General features: G+C 30.5%; 1 protein-coding gene and 3 pseudogenes across 2 annotated transcripts in view; 1 reads left to right on the top strand and 3 right to left on the bottom strand.

The window, feature by feature from the left end:
* LOC149889185 (uncharacterized) overlaps positions 1 to 24,759 on the top strand; it is a 123,098-nt gene that overhangs the window by 11,108 nt on the left and 87,231 nt on the right. The gene's annotated exons all lie outside the window — the stretch shown is intronic.
* On the bottom strand, positions 12,999 to 14,839 carry LOC149889196 (uncharacterized; annotated as a pseudogene).
* Positions 16,277 to 18,523, bottom strand: LOC149889195 (uncharacterized; annotated as a pseudogene).
* On the bottom strand, positions 21,635 to 23,560 carry LOC149889194 (uncharacterized; annotated as a pseudogene).

Here is a 24,759-nt window from a genome sequence, read left to right as displayed (position 1 = left end):
CCGACAATGGATAAAAAACCCATGCCAATAGCCACACCTTCACATGCAATCGCTGCAGGACTGGCAATAATGGTTGATAAAAGACCAATTCCAGTCACACCCAATGCTATGCACAATCCCTGCATTATATTATCCACATTAGAAATGATTCTAAACACACGATGATACTTTTTGCTCAGATGAACTCGCTTTGCTTTTTCACTCTCTATCTCTTTCTGAATTTCGCTTATTTTATGAAGACGGTAAACATGCCCTCCTTCTTCTATAGGAGCTGATGGAAGAACTGGATAAAGTTTTTCATTCAATATTTCCATTTTTATTAAGCGAAAAAAACTATTTTAAATCAATGTAACTAATCTTACAAAGTTTTTCTCCTTTTTTAACAATCACGTCCTGTTTGCTGTTACTATTCACGTCCATAATAACATCATCTACAGACTCTGAAATAATAACTTCGTTTTTTGCTATAATTCAATTGATCAGTAATTTTATTCATTAATGTTATCACTGCAACACCTTTCTCCAAATTCAGCCCAATGGATAAAGCTATCATTGTATGTGAGAGAGCAACAAATTTAATGTCTTTCTGGGCAAAAATCTCATATTGTTCGTTAACGTTGAAATAAGGTGGATGATCTAACGTTTTCGTAGACACAATAATGTTACTCGGTCTTCTTTCCTCCAACTCTCTAACCCTCTCTTCCAAAATTTTTAATTGCAAATCCAAACTGTGAACTTCTGCTGATACAACATTTCTAAAAAACTTGTGAGGAGCATGCATTTTACATATTAAAAATAAATTTTTAGATCATTTTTGCAAACTTAACAATTCATTATTATCTACCCATGAATTAAACGAGTCTGGATATCCCAGCCATTTGACTAACGACTTGCTCTTGGTTTTGCGAATGATTTTTTCAATTCTGAATATGTCTTGTTGCGTCTTTTGCATCTCCTGCTCGTAAAAGGTGCCTTGAATTTCTTCACCGTTAGCGTCAGAGATTTTATACGTAGGCGGATTCGTATACTGAATTTTGACACTGTAAAAACCTCCTCAGTCCATCTCGGCGTATACCCTTTTTCAAAATGAGACTTCTTTTTTACGATCCTCACTTGATCACCTATGGAAAATTTTGGTTTTGCTGGCAATGTTTGATCCTTTCCATACAGATTCCACCATACCCTACCTTTATTCTTTTCATCGCTAGCTTCAACTGGTGTCATTTTGATAGAAGAGTGCTTTGTGTTGTTGTAATTTTTCACCATCTCATCTAATACGTCAATATATTTATTGGTATTGTTGGCTGAAAAATATTTAAACATTCTCTCTTTCATCGTTCTGTTCCATCGCTCGACAACAGAACTTTTTTCCTCGTTTTCAGTGGAGTATAATTGCACACCCAACGCTCTCACGTGCTTGTTGTAAAACTCTTTTCCTTTATCTACCCACAATTTGACGCATTTTCTTTCACCAAAAATCTTTTTCAACGATTCTGCCACTTCAAGACCCGTTTTGCTTTTTAACGGAACGATCCATCCATACTTTGAAAACACGTCAATCACCATGAGCAAATATTTTACGCCGTTGTTGAATTTTGAAAACGATTGCATGTCCACCAAATCAGCAGCCCATATCTCATCAATGTCGTTCACAATCACTTTTCTTTTTTTAAAATGATGAATCACCGGTTTATGAAGCTCCTCTGCAAGCTGATCCGTCCATTTCAAATCACTCACACCCAATCCAAATTTAGCTTTGGCTTTGATGATGGGAGCGATAAGTTTTCTTTCGTTCATTTCTTTTTGAGTGGGATTGGGAATCGAATTCATTTCTTCAAGCATCATTTGATCAGCCACATTCCTGTTTTGTCGGCCGTTAAAATATTTATAAGCCAAATCATGGTGATACGCTGCATTGTCTACTCTGTCTACCGGCTTGCTCCAATCTTGATACATGTCTGTGGAAGTGAGTCTTTTGTCTAAATTGGTTCCAGGTCCTGCAAAATTCATCCCTGGAATGTGCATTTCTCCTGGAAACTTTGCCCATGGAAGTTTTATTTTTTTTGAAAAATTGTTGATCGATTCCACCAAGTCTCCTCCATTGACCGCATGCGAAGATGATCCTTTGGGCGTATGCGAAGAAACAAACTTGCATTTTGTTATCCCACAAGAGTTGCAAGTCCCTTTCAACATAGGTCTGTTGTTTTTTGTGATCTCGTTTTTCAAGTGAATGGTTTCAGTCTCTCTTCTACACTTAACGCAGTACATTTTAACATATATAAAAACTTTTTAAATATAAAAAATGGAAGTGATGAAATTGTCGTGTAAAATTGGGAAAACCAAAAGAAACAACAGCAAGCTTTTACCGAGAAGCATTCGAGGAATCATCGTTGGAAAGTCTGAATATGGAAAAACAACGTTGCTGCTCAATCTACTTCTCAGACCGGGATGGCTCGATTACAACCGATTGTATGTCTTTGGAAAATCCCTTTTTCAACCTGAATACAAAATACTCAAAAGATCCTTCGAAAATAAACTTCCTAAAAAGGATATTGTTGATTTGTTAACGGATGATGTACAAGACGAAATGGAAAAATTGAATTTAATCCATGAAGATGTTATTAACGATCTTTCAAAAAAATATTCCGACAATGATGATATGGAGTGTCAATTCTTTGAAACGGCTGATGATGTGTCTGAACCTGAATCCCTAGACTCGACCAAAAACAATTTGATGATCTTTGACGATTTGCAATTGACCAATCAAAAGAAGTGCGAAAAATGTTACATCCGAGGAAGACACTCTAACGTCGACTGCTTTTACCTCGCTCAAAACTATTTCGAGATTCCAAGATATACCATCAGAGAAAATGCCAACTTTATTTGTCTCTTTAAACAAGACCAAAAAAGCGTTAATCACATTTATCAAGATCACGTTTCCTCCGAGAAGAAAATAGAGGAATTTAAAGCCTTTTGCAATCATTGCTGGAATGAACCTCACGGATTTGCAGTCATCGATCTCTCTTCTAAAAAGAACGAGGGAAAGTACCGAAGCGGATTTGACGATTTTTTATTTTTCTAAAACAATTTAAAAAATAATTCTTATTTAAAAAATGTCAGGTATAATCATCGATGTAGATGGAAAATCAAGTGTTATCACCACTGATTTTTTGGATAAAATCGTTTTTGACAAAGGAAAAAGTTATGAAATGGCTTTTCTCGGTCTTGAGACTTACAACAGCATTCCAAATGTAAGCAGTAAAAACAATTCTTTCAAATACAGCATGAACAATGGAGCTCATTGGGAAAACATTATCATTCCATCAGGAAGCTATGACATTAAAGACATCAATGAGTATTTGCAAAAGTCTATTTTAAACACAATAAAAACAGCTCAACGTGGAAGTTATATTATTACAAATAAAATTAATTACTCTCCAAACAACCTTCAAATTGGAATCAATCTTAATACTTTAAAATCAACCATTAAACTTGGTTTGAATTATTTGATTGACTTTAACGTGGAGAATAGCATCTCTTCAGTTTTAGGATTTACTAAAAGAAAATTAAATTCCAATTCCGAATACGAGTCGGATCATATCGTTAGAATTTCAAGCATTAACACCATCAGAATCGTTAACAACGTTATTGGATCATCCTATATTAATGGAACCCAACTCAATTGCATTTACTCCTTTTATCCAAATGTTAGTCCTGGCTATAAAATCATCGAGAGACCAATGCATTTGATTTATCTTCCTGTTAAACTGTTTGAAATTTCAACAATGGTTACTCGCATCATTGATCAGAATGGAGATTTGGTTGATTTTCGTGGAGAGGATATTACAATCCGTTATCACATTCGAGAAGTGAAATAAATAATTTTTTAATACATAAAAAATGAGCAATTATCAAAATATCAAAATTAATATCTCGCAGAGCCAATCTGATAAAATTAAAAAAGCTATGCATGATAAAACCGATACTAGCATTAAGCTTTCTCATCAAGACTTGAACGGTAAACATGTTCTCGCTATCACTAATACGCAATTGAACAAAATTAGAAAAGCGTATGAAGCTGGAAAAGGAGTCACTCTTAAATTGAGCAAAAGACAAATTGCATACAACTCAACCATTGAAGGTGGATTCATCGGAGCTCTTTTACCGTTATTAGGTATGATAGGCACCACTCTTGCAACAAGAGTAGTTCCTGCTCTTGCTACTGGTTTGCTTTCAGGTGTTGGAGCCTCTGCCGGCTCTGCTATGGTGGATAAAATTGCTGGGCGAGGTCTTTTTTACATGAGCAAAAATGGAAAAGGAATGAAGATTAAAACTTTAGGTGGAGAAGGATTATTTATTACCCCATGGACTAAAAATGTTCACGGTGATGGACTCTTTGTTAAAAATGGAAAAGGATATCAATCTATTGGATCCGGATTATTGCTCGGACCTAACTCACCCTTCTCAAGCATACCCTTTTTAGGTGCTATTCTATGAAAAATCGCTTGTTAAAAAAATTCGGATAAACTTTTTAAGAAATTTAAAAAAATGATCAACTTTCAATGGATTGACGTAGAAGGAATTGTTTTACCTAATGAAGCTTTAACTAACTTTCAATTGATAAAGTCTGCTAAACAGTTAAAATTAAAAAACTTTCAAGGCGTGTTTGTCAGGGATGAGTTACCAAAAAAGACAATGAAAAAAGAATGTGGAATTGTCAACACAGGAGATTCTAGCACTGGTGGATTTCATTGGGTCTGTTGGTATAAAGACGGAGACAAAAAATACAGCTTTGACTCTTATGCTCAGCCTCCTCTTGTCGAACTTGTCCATTATTTAAAAAGCCCAGTTTATTATAACAGCGAGAGAGTTCAATTTGGTAACACTTCTTATTGCGGCCACTTGTGTCTTTATGTTTTGAAAAAATTGAATGAAGGTCTTGACTTTCAAGACGTTATCAATACCTTGTGGTGACTGCTTAATGAACAAGACAGAACAACTTGCAACCATGAACGTTTTCCGATCTCATCTTCACGACGTTTACACCGAAGAAATCAACAAAGTCGCACTCAGCGCTAACGACGACAAAAGAATTATCTTAGATGACGGAATTCACACACTTGCCATCGGTCACTACAAAACACGACCTATCGCTGAGGTTTGAAAAAGGCAAGAAATTTTTTGAATGATAAGAATTAGATCTTTAGAGGTACCTCATCCCTCAAGATAACATATTTTTTTAAAAGAAAAAGTTAACTCATCACATCAACGTTAGCATCCTTAAGTATGGAAAAGTGTTCATGAGCTAGAACCGGCATTTCCTTATATATAACAGTTATACACCATTTTGGACGTAACTCGCAGAATTTAGAAAACCCGACTTCAGCTCCATTTTCTTTTTTATACTCCAAAAAAAGTTCCTTTAAATTAACTAACAGTAATTTTTTTTGCATATGCACTTTTTTTGCACCAATGCCTACAGATACAAAATCCTTTTTCCCTGGACATGTTCTGCTAAAAGCTTCGTGTTTATAAAATTTCAAAATTTTTTCTTTGACATGTTCTGGCAATTTCTTTGCTCCATTTCTTTCTGGAAGTGCTAAGATTCCACTTTTTGCTTTTAACTTTTTTGCTGCTTTAGCCATTCTGTCTGATACTTTTAACTCACTACATATTTTTATTCTTGACCAACTGTTTGGTATAAGAGTTAAAACTTGAACTTTTTCACGGGGATTACTGATTTTAGATATTTTATCTTTCAATTCTAATATCAAATCTGACCAGTCAATGCAATTCTCACACTCTACGCTTGCACTGCTTAGTGGTAGGACACTATTATCTGGTGATAAACCACTTACAACAACTATTTTTTCTGCAACTGCTATTTGCACTTTCGAAATTTTGCTTTTTACATAACTAGCATGATCTCTCTTACTAACACGTTTTCTTAAAGGTGAAATTCCAAGCTCAGAAAGGCTGGTATTAATAGTGTCAGTTGAACAAAATATATAATCTATGTCATCAATATCGTCAATTTTTTCACTTGAAGAGCTTGTGGTTGAATAAGCTTTGCGGCAATTTGGACACAATTTTTGACCTGGACAAATAACTTTATTTGTTAAATTCGAAAGACAGTCTGCAGTCTCTTGGTCAATACATCTCAAGCCTTTAACTGAGCAACGATTGGCCATACCAAAAGGGTTTAAACAATGGCGCTGTAAATGCGTGTATTTAACCAACAGCAGTGATTTGTGGTGGAAACAAATTAAAGTAATATTTTTAATTAAATTATAAGTTCGCCTCACAATCAAACTCTGTTCCTCGTTCGAAAGTTCTGAGCAAAAGTCAATAAAACCCTTTTTTCGAGAATAAGTACTTAAATGACATAAACTTCCATCAAATTTTCCAATACAACAAGTAGTTAAGTTTTGTTCAACAGACATGTCAGGATAAATTTAAAATAACTCTTATTATAACATCTATTCTAATTTTCGTCTTCGAATATTAGATGTTAGTGATAAACTTAAATATTTGAAATTAATTTAGAGAGATTTGTCCGTAGAATAATAATATAGTTACTTACTAAAATTACCTCTACATGGCAATAGTTAATATACGGACCTTAATATCGTTTTTAAAATATCAAAAACTTTGCAGACCTAACTTAGCTTATAAAAACTAGATTTTTTTCGTTCATAAGAAAAATCTCTCCAAGACAGTTTTTATTGTTTCTAAAATTTTGAAATAAGGTCTTTCCAATAATACAATCAAAAAAACAAAAAAAATTTGCCCACATCATGTTTTAGGGGTTCAAACACACGTTATTTTAGGGTTTTTCACTTTTTTCGCCATATTGCACTCAGAATAACTCAGCAGAGAAATTTTTAAAATCGCAAATTTTTGATACATATCATTATGACAGTATGTAGAACCTTTTGACAAAATAGCAATATTCAAAAACTTTTAGTTTTAGAGATATGATCCTACAAATAAATAAAAAATATTTATAGTGTTGCGTTTGTGACGATATTTGGCGAACCATAGACTAAAATATAGACATAATATGAAACTTGTAATAAATTATTTGTGATCTGCACCTTCGGTTTACTAAGAAACCACGTTTTTAAGATATATTACCCTTTCATTGCAAAAATATAGGACCCCAAATATACGAATTTTAGCTACTGACAGATATTGAAGTTTGGGTAAGCTTTACAAAAAGTACCACAAAATCTGAAATAATAATTATTTTGATCTGAAATTTTGGCAATGTTCATGAAACATGTTTAACAACATACTGTCAAAATTTTATTAAAATCGGAGATGGTAGTGCGGGGACCTCTGGACCACTTGGCGTGGAATGACCCAAATTTGCGATTTTTTTTTCGAACCTACTTTTTAATACTTTATATTTAATTTTAAAACCAACTTTTAAATACAAACAAGTTATAATACTTTTAAATACAAACAAGAACTTTTAAATACAAAAAAGATTTGCAAAATTTAAATTTAAATGCGTGTAAACGATTTAGCGAAAATTTATTGGCTTCTTAAAACAATTGCGCTTTTTAAGAAAACGTTAATTGGTTACTATATATTATACTAACGTTAATTGGTTACTATATATATATACTATTGTAGAAATTATGTTAATATTTCCAGTAAGAGTGCTCAATACAGCGTAGAATAAGTAGAGCGAATATATTATTTTTGTTATTATATAAACTAAATAATTAGCTTGGTTTATATTACATTACTTAAAGTTTCACGCAATAGCGATCATCAGATGTTATAAACCGTAAAAAAACGTAACGATAAAAAAATACGAAAAAAGTGCTATGGAGTGTCTGCTATGATGGCATTAAAGTTTTTTATTAAAAATTTATTTTCATGGCGGCACTTTGATGTTAGTTCGCTTCGTTTATTAAGCAAGTCTAGTTCCGAAGTAATAATTTGGTACTTTTCGGTCAAGCACAAATTACAGTAATTACCACCAGGTTTAAATGGTTCTGCCTGATCGAGAATATTCCACGTAAGGATGTGTTCTAAACCTTTACTTTTGAACTCCCATACAAATTTAGAAAGTTCAGTGGAGTTTGCTTTACTTTCATAACGAAAAGAATTCTTATGCTTATACCATCTGTCTTTAAAGGTTTTTTCATTGAGCCCAATATAATAATGTCCCTTTTCTTGCTGCTGAGTTTTTACATTGCAAATATAAATAAGTGAAAGAATAATTGGAGTTTATTAAATATAGTTGGACTAACTGTACACAAAGAAAAAGCTGTGTAGACTCACACCCAGGCCCTTTCAGAGACTGAGTGAGACCCGGGCCATTTACAAATTTTGAGACCCTTACCATAAAATAACTGCCATTGCATAATAAATAAAAAAACAGCAAATTAGTAATAATTTTTATTTTAAAAATGCTTTTCTTGCTTTTGCTTTTGCAAATGCACTGACAACTGTTGAAAAATCGAGTTTTCTTGCAATATCACAGTTAATATTCAACATTGCAAGTCCATTCAAGCGTTCTTGTCCCATGGTTGAACGGCGATAGTTCTTTACTTGTTTCAACACATTGAAAGACCTTTCTCCTGAAGCCACTGAGACAGGCAAACTGATAAATAGGATTATTGGAAGCCAGCTTGTACATGTATGATTTGCAAGATGAACAAATTCCTAAGTAGAATAAAACTGCTGTTATGGATTCAGAATAAACATCTATTTTTAACAAAGAACATTGCTGTGAGTGAGCAGTAAGACATGTTTTCTTTTTATAAAGTATTTCGTTCAATATATTGTCAAAAGACAGTATTGAGTTGATAATAATACTAAACATCTTGTACAGAAAATGTTCAATATAAGTTTTACCTGTTGGATACTCAAACACATGTTTTGAATAGTTTGGATTGATCTGATCTTTGATCAATTTTTCCAGTTTCAGGTAAATGGGTATACATTTTAAATCTTTGAGGTGGCAGCAGGCACAAACCAGTCTTTGATTGTCCTCATGACTTCTCTTACATTTATTCTTTTTAGAGAGCAGACGTGGCATAACTTTTTGGTTCTTTAAACTACTTTTGCAGATTTTATTTTTTAGTTTTGCGGATTATCTATTTAAGGCACATAAGTGTATTTGTTGTTACATATTTAAGTTCAGAGAGTGAACATAAGAAGAACTGGATTTATTGCAATTTGTACTGACTTCTTATTTTTTATAAAAATACTATTTTATTTTAATTCATTACAATATTGATAAATAAATGTAAATAACAAAAAAAGCAAATGTGTGTGTGTCTAGATTGGACTATTTATGGAATATGGCTACATATATTGATATAGAATGGGAAACAGATTGCATTTTTTTGCTTTTTGACTCAAATGTTGCAGTCTTGTTATATTTAACAAAAATTAGTAATAAACATTGTATTATCAAGCATACTTTTGATTTAAATACTAATTAAAGAAGTTAAACCATTAAAAATCCTAAAAAATATAATGAACTTTTTTTAAATTTTAAAAACAAACTTTCTCAAAAAGGGCCACTCATTAGATTTTTTTAAAGTTAGATCTTTAAAACATATGGTATTAGTAACCTAAATCCGTTGAAACTTCCGGGGTCTTATCATTTTATACATAAAACCTATATTTGTGAACTGTGATGGTGATTTCTAAAAAAAAGAAGTTTTTTTTATCCAAGACATTATGGAGAATAAATATTTTACAGCTTTGATACAGTGATAACATCCTAAAACTAATTACAAAATACCCACCCAAACATGTGTGGAAACTCAAGAAAAAAAAAGTAATATGAATTGTTTTGAAAAATTATACTTTATTGTTGAGAACAAATATTAACCGTGACTACTGTGACATACTAACTTACTTCCAAAACATTTTTTGCAACTCATCAACTTGTAGTGTATATCTACACAGTCCAACTTTCAGATTGACACGATAGTCTTTTGCTTCAAAAGTACTAAATACAAAACTGTTTGATTTTGAGTTAGGCTGATTTTGATTAACAACTTGGTAACTCATTTTAAAAGAACCACCTCCATGATCACCACCAATTTTTATATGCATTTCATTCTTTATAATCCCATCATGTTTAAGTAAGTTAAACCTTAAAATATTAACATTTAAATTTGTATGTAACTTTGTGTACATACATACATACATACATACATACATACATACATACATACATACATACATACATACATACATACATACATACATACATACATACATACATACATACATACATACATACATACATACATACATACATACATACATACATACATACATACATACATACATACATACATACATACATACATACATACATACATACATACATACATACATACATACATACATACATACATACATACATACAAAAATAAAAGTAAATGTATATATATATATATATATATATATACATTTACTTTTATTTTTCTAGTAATTTATAAATTTAAGTGTTTATTAAAAATGTTTCAAATTAACGACTTATTACTTTTCCATAAGATTTAGTAGGTTTTCTATATTCTGAGGTAGGTCGTTGATATATGCTCAAGGAGTTAGTTTAATTTCAATAACAGCATTATTATTCTCATTTTGAAATGTAAATGGTCCATCTAAAACAAATAAATCATTTCCAGCCCATTCCTTTGCAACAACTCTTTGTTTGTTGTTTGAAGCAGTTTTAATATTTTTCGAATTTAACTACCTAGAATAATAATATACAAGCAATAAGTTTTGCAATTATAAACAATTGTAAAAATGAACTACAAGTTCTCAAATAAAAAGCGAAATTACAAAAATTATTTTAAGTTCCATATTTATATTTACCTAGCCATAGTTTTCAATTTATTCCAAGGAATACCCATATCAGCTTATAAAGCAAGCATTTCTACTGCATTTAAATCCACTCTTCCAATATTGGCTTTATTTAAAAATTTATTTGCTTCATCATTATTATATTACTTTAACATTACAGCTGTGTGACAGATTTTAGAGTTCTTAGAACTACCATCTGTATGGTTGAATTGTGCCAATAAATATTACTACAGTGCTGTTACTACAGTGTGCGCTATCTTTATAAGCTTTGGGAGCAGAAACAAAACAAAGTGGCTGTAAATTAAACAAAACATTACTTCAAATAGAAAATAAAATAATATTTTATATTTTTTTTATAAGTTATATTTAATATTAAAAAAACTAAATCAAACCAGTTTACTCTTGCTTAAAATAAAGATTGCACTAAAATGATGTAATAAAGTTTAAATACTACTACAATTCTAATAATTATAGTTATATCTAGCATAATAGAAAAGTAAACACTATTTAACTTGCTGTAAAGTTAAAACATATTTCTTACCCTAGGCCCACCTGATGAAAATTCTATTGTAGATGTTTTGGACTGGTACAACTTTTTTTTAATGATATGTAAAACAGCATCATTGGCTTCTCGTGGAATTTTACTTGTGTCAGTGATTTGGTAAAAACTGTTTATACTAACTAATTGGTCGTTTTCATTTATGGTGCTATTTGATATTTTTCTGCATTCATGATTTTCAAAATTTTGGTCTTTCAAAAATACTTTTTTTGTCACAAATCTTGCATATAATAGTTAAATATTTTATAATTTCAGATATATGGACAGAATATGATAGGCTGTTAATTGTGATGTTAGTTTTACATAATGGACAATTTAAATCATTTTCTAATTTATCTTTAACATTTGATAAAATGCACAAGCTACAGAATGGAGTGTTGACAGTTCTTTAGCATGACAGGCTGATTCATAACTTCCTCACAAATCTTACAAATGCATAAAACTATATGTGGATTTAGTTCATGGTTTAGTTCTGTTAAAATTAATTTATCTTCTTGTATGGGCAGTTAATCAAGAAATAGTTTTATATGAAATTTTGTCCATTTTTTAACCTTTCCTCGTTAACATTAAATAGAGGTTTTCGACCAGGAATACTAAAAACACATTTGCATTCAACTGTTGGACATTTTACCCAAATTTTTGGAGCTTTGAAAACTTTACTGCCTCTATTTTCGATGTTTCTAAGAGAAGTATAACACTTCATGCACATTTTCTCTGTATGACTACACTGAGAATCTTCTGATACATATTTTCCAAAAGCTCTATAAATTCGATCTATTTTACTGTCAGTTTTTAAACTGTGTTTTCCTAAAAGGTTTCCACATATTCTACATACTCTGGAAATTTTTTGTTGGTGATTACTCGCCATATTTTACGGAGTTTTTTTCTTGAAACCTTCCCTATTCAAAAACATATTTTCTTATAAAAAAATGACTGGTAATAGGGACTATTTTTTTTGAAAAGATAGAAAGAAGGGCTATTGTTAACAACTTACCAAAATCTTACAAAAATTTCAGTTCTTTTAAAATATAAATGAATAAAATGTGTAAAGGGGGATTATCCCCCAAATTTAAATATAGACAATAGAAGAAAACTTTTTAAATAATCTAACATACAATATAATGAAAACAAAAAATTTACATTTTTTTTTTTGGTCAATGACTGTTGCATATACCCCAAAAAACCCCTAAAATAAGCAGAAAATATGATTTGCGCCGGCCAAGATTCAGCAAAAACTATTAAGAAAGGCAAAGTGAAACTTTGGTATTACATTTAGATTAGGTGCTTGAGTGTTTTAAATGGAACAGATTTGGAAAAAAAAAAATCTGGGTCTGAGTACATGTCCGAAAAAAATGGTATTATAAAAAAGGGCAATTTTTTAAAAGGTAAAACAGCTATTCTGGTTTATTTCTTGAGATATCAAAAATTCTGTTCCATTTAAAACACAGGGTTTATTAAAAGGAAGATATGCTGAAAATTTGAGACAAAAAGCTTATGCGGGACTCTTGCAACATTGGCCGGCATATTGAAAAACCTCAAACTGAGAAAACGCTAAAAATGTAAAATTATTAAATAAAAAATCTCCAAACATACTAAATACTACATATAAGACTCTAATTTAAATTAAAAACCTCCTTTTTCATATAATTTGCCTTCATTTTCTAAGGTTTTATCACTTTTCTTCAATTTTTTAGCCCTTAATTTTTGACGACGCAATTTATTATTTGGCTTTCCTCGATAGATTGATCGTTTAAGGTGGATTTTGTTTATAGTGTTTGAACCGTTTATTGTTTAATAGCCAAGAATCATGTTAAGTTTTTCATAAATTAGGATTGACGATTTCATCCCAATATTAAAATTAGCTACAGCGTCGTAGACACTAAACTTTAGCACTGTAATGGTGACAAATTTTGTTTTTGGTATACGATTCCAAATTTTTCCATTAAAGGACTCATTCGCATTTAGTGTTTTGCCATGAAGACATATTTTACGCTCATCATCTTTAGTGAGGTCCTCAAAAACAGGTCTGATCTTGTATACAACCTCTAAAGGAAGGCCAGGGCCTGGCTTGTAGGTATTGGTTTTATTTACTTTGTCTCTGTTGAATTTACACCAACTACTTGCACCCGTTGGACAATGTGGGTAGTGCCAGTTGTTATCTTTCGACGATGCCACATGAAAAAGAGTTGCAAGTGCTGATGATTTCATGGCAACTATATCACCAGTATTTTGTCTAATTGCTATACTAAAAAAATTTTGCAATCGATCAATTGTTGCATCTGTCAATCTTCCACGACCACCTAGTCCTCTCACTTTTTTTTTCAATTTTCGAAGTCGGGTTCCAATACGCTTCTGATAGTGCCCAACACATTCCAATTTAGTTACTTGAGTGTCAGGATAAACATCTTTGACTATATTGTAGCTTTTACTATCTCCATCACCCAAAAAGTTAACATATTTTAGTTTATGTTTTTGAATTGATCGGTGGAAAATGCGACTGGCTCCTTCGCATTCCATTCCACTTGCAGAACCAATGAAGTTCATTTTACAAATATGTAAATTTTTCCACTTGGCATAAGCAGTAGGATTTCTCTTAGCAAGGTTTTGATTTAAAGAGCACCCTCTGCAAAAACGACTCATTACCTCAACATCTATAACTTGTCCACTGTCTAATGAGAGTGCAGCAACCACACCATTTAATGAGGAAAATCCCCTACGCTGCCATGTCCCATCACACGATACACCAATATCTAAAATCTCATCTTCATTTTGACAATTTTGTCTTAATTCAGCTACAGCATCAGCCATTGTTTCCTGTGCAACTTCCTCTGTAATATTAGCTATTTTCAAAACAAGTTTATCATAGTTTTTCGACGTCATTGTTTTTGGCATGTTCATAAGGGTCGTAAATTTTTGAATTCCAGAATATCCTATTCCAAGAGTTCTCATTGTGTATATTGTACGTGTGTTTATATCAAAGATTCCTTTTTGATTTAATAATTTAGAAGTATAAAAGTTATTTTGATATTTACATTTTGAACAAAAAATTGAAAGTTCACATGCAAGTCCTCGCTTTTTGCTAATGTTTTCAGTTATTGCTAAAGTTGTTTGAAAGCAAGTGGGGCAACTTAAAACCAATACAGCATCTGACAAAATAGAACAGTCAATTATTCTATAACCTATCACATCTTTGTTTTGGACATAAGCATTCTTTTGTGGTATTAAGTTCAAAATAGGTTGAAGCTCGCGAAAAGAAGAAGTCGACGTTTTGAAGATGTCTTTTTGTTTATCAACAAAAGATTCAATATTATCATTTAAAAGGTGATTTAAATTATTTAAAATTTCACTGCCACGTAACACCTTTCCATTAAAAATCCTTTTTCTTTTTACTGCTCGTTTTGTTCTTGCTTTAACTCTATCTACTTTTACCATTTTAAAAAACTTTTAAAAAATTTATTTCTCTTGCGATAAAAATTGAGCTGAAACTAAACTTTAAAACTAATTTTTCTTACTAATAGTTTTATAAATCTAACAAGAAGCTCTTTAAATCTAACAAGAACCCAAATAAGATTTTTAGTTGCGAATTTTATCTAAGTTTTCATTGCATAAGAAGTCATTTATTGAGGTGTACTACAAGACGTAAATTTATATTTTTTGAAAAAAGGCATTGTTACTACTTGAAAAATGCAAAATTTTGATACTTAGAGTAATTTTTAGACATAGCCACTACGATTTTTGAAATCCTCATATATTAATGTATATAAAACAGTTAAAAATTTTTTTTTGAATTTTTGAAATTTTTTGGGGGTGTATCCCCTTAATTTCGCTAAAAACAAAGCTTTGTTGATCCCAATATAGCAATTTTACTACTTCAAATTCTAATAATTACAATATACTCAATCAAGTTCATTTGTGATTGGTTTTGCTTTGTTTACAAGATCAAGTTTACCAACAACAGAAAAACATAAGCAAACGGGCAAACTAGAAAGCACTGTAAAATGAAAGCTAAACACTATTAATTAAAATAATGATATTTATATATTTGCAGCTAACGCATGCGCATAATAAAATCCCAAATTTTAATAACTATTAAATCACCGTGAATTGCACATTTAATACAAAATTTTATTGAAAATCCCTTTGCTTTTTCATCAAGATATTCAAGAGCAATATCCTTAGAATTACATTCACCACAGGATGCAATGCTACAAATTAAGTCTTTACCCAGCAGGCACAATGACGTTGAAATAACGTTGAAACAACGTCGCAAACCGACCATATGCATCGTTGAAACAACGTTGAAATTTGGTGGAATTGGAAAGAAAATCCGACGTCGAAACCACGACCTTGAAACAACGTCGATGAATACGTTGTTTCAACGTTGTTCTAACGACTTATCAACTACATATCAACCATTTTTCAACTTCGAGAAGGTGATATTTGGTCGATATATTGTCGATAAGACGTTAGTACAACGTTGAAACAACGTAATTTCAACGTTGAATTTCGGTTATAGATAACAATATTACATCCAATTGGATATAACTTATATCCTATAGGATGTTAAACTGTCTCGACTTGCGATAAAATAACATAATAAAAAAGCAATATTTTGCGCTAAGAGTAGTGTATTTCATGTAAATTAAAAAGCTACAAAAAACTCTTTTCATGGAGGATATACAAGTTTTTTGTCGCTTTTTAATTTTCGTGAAATACACTACTCTAAGCGCAAATTATTGCTTTTTTATTGTATTATTTTATCAAAATTCGAGACAATTTAACATCCAATATGATATAAGTTATATCCAATTGGATGTAAAATATAAAAAGAATTCTTTTTATATATACTTTTTATATTAACATACAATTTTATATCTTAATCTCGTCGTTTACGCGCCGACCATTACCATTTGATCTGTCAGGTGCGTATTTTAACAAATTCATTATTTCTTTTCTGATTTCAGCAACTGTAGCAGTCGCTTTACTTAACATGACGCTATCTATAAAAAAAAGTATTGCCTGAGAAATTTGCATAAAATACAGCAAGAACTTCAACATAAAACAGCACCGAAGTATCAAATTGTGTTTTTCAATAATAGATAAATGTGACTTACCAACAACAACCTTAAAAATGTTTGTGCCTTCAAACTTCTCTTTACCTTTACTGCCAGCCATATTAAACTTTGATTGTAAACCATTAGTCATCAACCTACATGATACGTTATTATTATACATTAATTATTGATACAGTATCATGATTTTAGCTAGCCCAATGGCACCGAATATACCGGGGAATTCCCAATGGGTTTGAAATTCCCTAAATTTAATGAACTATTTTTTGCAGTAAAAGTTCAATTTCAATTTCAATAAAAATCCCCAAAGTTTAATGCTAAACAACTTCAAAACAAACATAATAAAATTTTAAAGATTTTTTGAAGCTTTGAAAAAAAAAATTTGAATTTCTTAATGGTAAAATAAAATTACTTCCTTCAGCAACTAACCTTTCCATCACATTTTTTGTATTTTTCTTAATGGTATCACCTCCAATTTTAGAAAGTTTGTTAACCTAGAGGTTTAAGAAAATAATTCACATTTATTTTATCAATTTATAAAGTCCACTTATAAAAAGTTACAAGTAAATTAATAAAATGTTAAAAAACAAATAAAACAAACTGCAAAAAATAATGGTTTGAAGAAACCTACCACTTCGAATTTCATCTGGTAATCGCTTAAACTACAATCATAATCACTAAATGACTGTATCAAATTCAGGCATGGAATTTCTGGACTATTTGTCATGATATTATTTGCATAACTGGAGAGAGTTTTCACTAACATCTCTTTCATTTCTGCAAGAGCACATATAGCTTTCTTCAGAAATTCTAATTATAAAGATACAAAAAATAGCTTAAGCAACCAAACAGCAATCAATTTCTAAAATCATTGAAACACACAATAAAAAAAAGTGAATGCATGCCAAAATAAATATCAAATATTTTACATACTTTCCTCAGTAAGTGGAAATCTTCTACTCAATGATGCATCTTTTCTAGTTGCTATTTTTATAAGGTAATTTAATATGGGTGTCTCCGGCAAAAGAAGTTCTTTTCTCTTCTGCGGAAAAGCACACAAACCACCTTGGCTTTGCACTATCTTGAAATCATCTTTTTCCTCATAAAAACCCTGCCATTGTTGATCTAAATGTTTTTTAGATAATAAAGTATTTCTATCATGTTAACCTATCATCTTAAAAAAATAATCAATGTACTTATAATAAAATTGCATTTGTAAATAAAAAATGATGCCAAGTCAACAACAAATTTAATAAGCAATAAAATCACAAAAGTATCTAAAAGAACGCACTGGTTCTAAAACAACTTGCATACAGGCAATCAATACCTTGAGCCACAGCATGCGGAGTATGCTAAGAGTTGTTATTTTTTTCTTTTTTGCTTGATGTACAGGAATAGACACTTGCTAACTATTCTGTTTGTTATTTTTAGTTGGAGATTGCTTTCTTTTCAATGAGAATGGAAGTGGTTCCTCTAATAGATAAAAATAAAACTTTTAATACTTGGATATAATATTCTTTTATAACTTTATTATATTGAATGCATTTAAACAAGTCAATAAATATAGCAAACATCTTTTATCAACTTAAGAATATAATTACCATATTCTGAATCCGATTCTACCTGAGTATCACTGGTAGTTGCAAATTCAAAGTTATCGCAAAAATCACGATCTAAAATTAGTAATTTAATTTGAAATTATAATTTAAATATATAATATAATATAGAATTCAGCCTACTTTTCCCCAAACCTCTTTGGCCTACTACTTCCCAAACACTAAAAATAACATATACATAGAAGAAGCTAACTAAAAAAACAATGAAAAGACTTTATGATTATCAGAAAATTACCTCCACGACATTTTATTTTCAATAGCTTCAACCTGTGTCAGTTGGCCTGTGGTTCACGCATTTCATTAAAACAATTTATTACATTTAATGATGATGGCCAGTACAAAAAATTCTCCTTTGCCCAACATTCTGGCGCTGTACCCTCTATTTCTTCTCCATTTTCTATCCAGACAGCTCGTATGTACATATTTAATGCAATGCTATATTTTATTTATCTGGAAAAGTTTACTTTAGAAAACAGCACTCTATACTCATTTATAAAAAATTTATTAGTGCAAAACAACATAAAAATACAACTTTAAATTATAGTCCATGATATATTATATAGCTGCCTAGTGAAAATAATATTGAAATTAAAGTGTTAAAACGTTTTACCATTAAAAAATTATTAACATTTTACAATAATTTTAATGATTATTTTTTAAATACAATTTGATATTAACCCTTTAAGGCCTGAGGGTGGAAAACGCTGGTGTTTAATAAAATATACAATTGAAATAAACTAATTAGGGTTCAGTAATTGACAATACACATTTTTTCAATATATCAGGGTGATCGTTACTATGGAAACTGAAGTGGAACTAATATGTCCCGTCAGGCCATAAAAGCTTTTTTTTTTTTAATTTTTTTAGTTAAATAAAGAAAAAACAAAATGTTTGTTATTAAACACATTTCAATTAAATTTATTTAAATGTTATGATATTTCGAAAAACAATTTTTTTTTTCATTTATGCACAAAAACACCTTACAAGTAGTGCATTTAAAATGTGGTCTTGACTCAATCTTTTCTTTTGAGCATACTTCACATCTTCCACCGTTAGTTTCATAAAAAGGCCAATGAATACCTTGGTTTTCTCCTTTAATTGACAAAGGTACTGAATAATTAGACTTTCGGCGTTTTTTTGTAGATAAAGGTGATAACATTGGGCGTCCTATTTTGGGTAGTCTGCCTAGTATTATTAACAATTGTGCAACTGATCTTTTAAACTGCATTAATGTAATTTTTTCAACACTTAAATTTTTATAGACCACATAAGCATTACATAAAGTACGCTCAAGAACCCCAAAAAATATTCGGTGCCACCATTCCTTTGATTTTCGGTCTACGCCATAAATTGAGCAATACATGTCTGCCTTGTCCACTCCCCCCATATATAAATTGTAATCTTTGACAGCAGTAGGACAAGAAATAATTTGTACACTACCATCTTTGTTTTTACGGTTTATTGTAGTTGCAGCAGTACCATGGAAATTAGATATGATATGCACAGACCTTTTGTCACGCCATTTATAGACTACAATACCATTTCGAGAAACTCTATAATCAAAATCTCCTCTTTTCAGATCTTTGTCTCTTTATAAATCTTTGGGAAGATGCTTCTTGTTTGTACGTAAAGTACCACAGCATAAAATATTTTTTGATTGCAAATACTCAAGTAAAGGAACAGAAGTGAAAAAGTTATCAACATATACTTCATGATAATCATCTTGTAAGCACCTAGTCATTTCAAAAACAATTTTATCCCCTAACCCAAAATTGATTGGAATGTCATCAAGAAGGTTTTGACCACTTTTACCCTGATAAACAGAAAATTTAAACAAATAACCATCCATATCTGCCATACACCATAACTTATACCCTCTCTTTATTGGTTTGATTTGGTTATATTGTTTGAGGGAACTTCTTCCCTTGAAAAGAATCATACTTTCATCAATACAAATTTTTTGAGAAATGTTATATAACTCTACAAATCTTTCATTAAGTTTGTCTAAAAGCGGTCTTATTTTGAACAATTTATCACGATTGTTATTTGGCATTGCGCTCTTATCATTGACATGGAGGTATGATAATATTTGTAAGAACCTGTCACGAGACATTGCAGAAGAAACAAATGGTACTTCCAAATCAGGCTCTGTATCCAATAGTGTTTCAATGATGGTAGTTTGTGATATCCCATTTCAAAGTTTATTCCAATAAATGCAAATAAGTCATTTTTTTTAATACCTGGTACTTTTTTTGACATTGTAAAGCATATAAATTACTATGATATAAGATGGAATCAACTATTTCTTGGTTAAAATATTTCATGAAAAAGTCGACTGGATTACTGCATTCAGCAAACTGTTTCTTTACTGGTCCTATCAAGTATAAAGTATTTATTTAGTAAAAAATATATGTTCAAAAATTTAAAGTACATAAGCATAACAAAACTTTAAAAAAATAAAACTTCTTGATTTATATACATCGAGAAATTAAAATAAAATATAAACCTTGTGGAAATTGAAAGGTAAAACTGTTTTTTTCTTTTTGTAACTTCTTCCATCTCCTATCATTATCAATATCATGTTCAATTTTAGAATCTATTTTGCTATTTTCATTGCCATTATCACTATCAACCAACTCATTATCTGAATGAAGTAAATAGTTTTCATCAGCAACTGAACCTTGTTCAATTTCAATAGGATCAATAATAACATCTTGTTCAATATCGGAATCGAAATCAGATGATTCAACTTCACTGGAATCACCAGAAGGAAGGTCTTGTAAAATTAATTCAGCAGCTTCTATAACACTGTATCGAATCTTACGACTCATATTTGATTATAATTTTAGTTTTTTACACTTTACTACTCTCAACAAAAAATATGTTTGGCTTTAAAAATATTAGGCTTTAACGCCTGACGGGACTTATTAGTCCCACTTAACTTTTTATAAAAAAGTAATGTATGAAAAACTTTTAAACACTTAAACTAAACTTCAAATATTTAGTTACACATTAAAGATGCTCTAAAAAAATTCCCAATACAAATAAAAGTATGTAAAGTTAAATATAAGAGGTTTGCTTTTACAAAATAAATACGCTTGATTTCATTAAAAACCATCATTAGAGATCACATCTAAATTAAAAAATAATTGATGACAAACAATTAAATGTAATTTTTAAACATCACTAAAAACCAATTGAAAACTTACAAAATGTTTTTACAGCAAAAAAAGAACTGGTTTAAGAGAAAGACAGGAGTTAATGCAGTGGGACAAATAAGTCCCGTCAGTCCACAAAGGGTTAAGTTATAACTATTTAGTAATTTTTTATTTATTTAGAAATCATAAAATGCTTTATTAATTAAACTTAAAGATTAAAAATCAAGACAACTTTTTAATTACTTTATTTTTATGCATTTCTATCATTTACCAATACATTATATCGAGTTATATATATATATATATATATATATATATATATATATATATATATATATATATATAAAATAAAAACTGAGCAAAATTTGATACGTTAATTTTCTACCAAACAATATCATGGACTAAAGGAGCAAGCACAAATCCATTTTTATATGACATGCATACAACTTTCCAGGAAAAATTTGCTTTATTTATTACACAATTGTCAGACAAATAGTTTTTTTTAACGCGAACAATATTCAAACTCGTGGAATCACACGGATTGGTAAAAAGGCTTCATAACTCATTATTTCTCAAAACATCACAATCACAACCATTTTCATACAAAGATTTGATACGACAAAACTTTCCATTAATTAGTAAAAACCAACAGTCTTTATCTCGAATAGAGCAAACAGTCTTCATAGACTTGATCGAATATACTGAACCACAATTTTCCGGCTCTTCACTGCGTTTTACAATTTGGGCTAACGGATTATGAGCATTTTTAACAAATTTTTTGATCACTTGCATGTAGTTTTCAAATTGAAATGCTGAAATATCATCAAGAGAACAATCAAAATTTTCTGCATCGTCAACAATGTGAAACAAGTTGTGCACGTAAGTGGAGAAAGTTGGTCCAAAATATTGTATAGCAGAAGAAACATAATCAAAAAGAAGTTTTCGTGCAAAGTCAAGCATTTGAGGAGTTCTGTTGCTTGCATTTGAATCTAGTAAGATATTAAATGCAACTGATAATTTAAGGAAGTGTGTATAAACACCCTCATTAACTATATTTTTTAACACAACACAACCAGTATACAGTAGAAACTGTCAACATTCAGTGGCTTTCCATCTTTTCCATTCAATCACCGTTCTTGGCTGTCTTAAAAATTCTGAAGGCATTTTCCCATTTAAAATTGACAAACGATTTACAATTTCACTTATTTGCAAACGTGAAAGTCTACAAGCACGAGGCCCATCCCCAATTAAAAACTTAAACATCCTTTTTATTACTCCAAGGCAGACAAGATGCATGTAGTCTAAAGAAAAACTCTTCACACACAATATGTTATAATCTAATAACGGTGTTCGTTTCAACTGATGCTTTTCATATAACATTGCAGCAAAGTCAACATCTGTTCGCAGAGGACACTCCACAACATGAAAGACTACCCATCCATCATATGAGCCTTTAATTGTACAACGCTCACAACTAAACTAACCTATGTGTTATTTAATACATTTTACAAATGCCCTAGCAGGAGCATCACAAATAAAAAGCTTAATGGATAATGTATAAATTATACCATTAAAGATCAAACAATTAGTGCGCAGGTCTTTATATTCAATTAAAAAGTCATTCAAAAAACCTTCTACTGAATTTGGTTTTGACTGTCCGCAAAATAGAGAAACAATAAAAACTTCTGACTTCCTAAAACTGCAAAGAATAGGCATTATAATTGTACCTGTGGATTTAAAGAGTGGTAAACCATCAATATTAACTAGAAGCTAAATCATATTAGAATCATGAGGATTTTTCTGAAGTTTTCGCTTAATACCACATTAAATTCCTAAATAAACATAACTTCTCCCACACTTAGAGTAACAATTAACTGATCGAGGAGTTTGCATTAGTGTCCGTGCATCAAGAGGAAGATCATTATGTCCGTTACCTTTTAATATCAAAAGAAGTTCATTAACACAATCTCTTAAACATCTATTACGTGTTGCCCAGGAAGGAAGCACTGAGCTTAAATTGTTAGTAATGTTGAGTTCAACATTAACATCTTCATCCTGTAATATAAAACTGCTCAAATTAGAACTTTAACTGTTGGTAATGTTGAGTTCAACATTATCATCTTCATCCTGTAATATAGAGTCTGAATTAAATTCATAATCTACTATTGCAGTAGCCTCACAGTTGCTGCTGCTACTACAAACATCTTTATTTAATGAAACTGAGCAATCAAAATCAATATTTTCACTATTTAGAAGCTTGTCAGCCAAAATATTATTCCGTCTCCATCGCTTTAACCGAGTAGCCATCTCCCCAAACAACGTAAGTAGTAAAACGAAAATATCAATAAAAAATCCTAATATTTTGGGGAACATTAACAATAAAAATTCCAATATCGCAAAAGCGTGAATAAAAGATTTTTCTGGGTAATGCTCTCTCTCTCTCTCTCTCTCTCTCTCTCTCTCTCTCTCTCTCTCTCTCTCTCTCTCTCTATATATATATATATATATATATATATATATATATATATATGTATATGTATATACATATATGTATAAATAAATATAATTGTATAAAAAATACATATTTTATATTTATATCATAAAATGCAATTAGTATAGTCAAAAATACTAACATATATAGTATTTAATGAAAAAAATTTATTTAAGTTCATTAAACAAATTTTTTAATACATTTACCTAGTACAAACAAACTCTAAAAGTAGTTCAAGCAAATTCAACATATAATCCACACTGATGAAATATTAAGTCATCAAGAAAGATTGATTTAATATTTATCTTACTGACTGCATCACAAGTTAAACAATGCGATTTTTTTTGTTTAAATTAATTAAATTCAAAATCTCATAAAAAGCACACCAAATAACTAGTAAAGTCACGCATGCGTATTTAGTTCTAAAAAACTAAACTATCGTTTAAACGAATTTTCAACCTTGATAAAATGTTGATTTTTGGTTGTATGACGTCGCGACTAAAAACCGACTGTTTATCAACGTTGAAATAACGTCGTGTGTCCACTGGGTAAATATTGAGAAATTATGAAAAAGTCGTCGTGTTTAGTTGATGGTTGATCAGCTTTATCTATGGAAATGTTTAACTTTGTTTAACTTGCACACGGAAATATATATAATCCATCAATGTTTTTATCTTTTTCAGGCTGTTGCAAAAAAGCTTTCTTAGTATATCTATTACCTTGAAATATTCGGTTAACTTTTTATTCTTTGCCATAAAACTTTTTTTTTAACAATTTTAAACTACCTTCTCCCTGCATAACAAATAACATCAAAACATATCACTTAGCTTTACAACTCTGGTTCAAAAGTTTAGTTAATGATATAGACCGAAGAAAATATTTAAATCTAGTTTTTAGGTTAATACTACTGTGATCAAAAAGTAAGGTGAATTTTTTTATAAAATGAAAAATCTTTATTTATTCTTCCAAATCTGTATCGTCCCCCTCAAAATAATCCCCCCCGGCCCCAATGCAC

The sequence above is a fragment of the Hydra viridissima genome, unplaced genomic scaffold (assembly GCF_058129835.1).
Source record: "Hydra viridissima isolate aposymbiotic clone 2 unplaced genomic scaffold, HvirCarnegie_v1 scaffold_5, whole genome shotgun sequence".
Lineage (NCBI taxonomy): Eukaryota > Metazoa > Cnidaria > Hydrozoa > Anthoathecata > Hydridae > Hydra > Hydra viridissima.
This window is presented reverse-complemented; position numbering and strand designations above follow the sequence as displayed.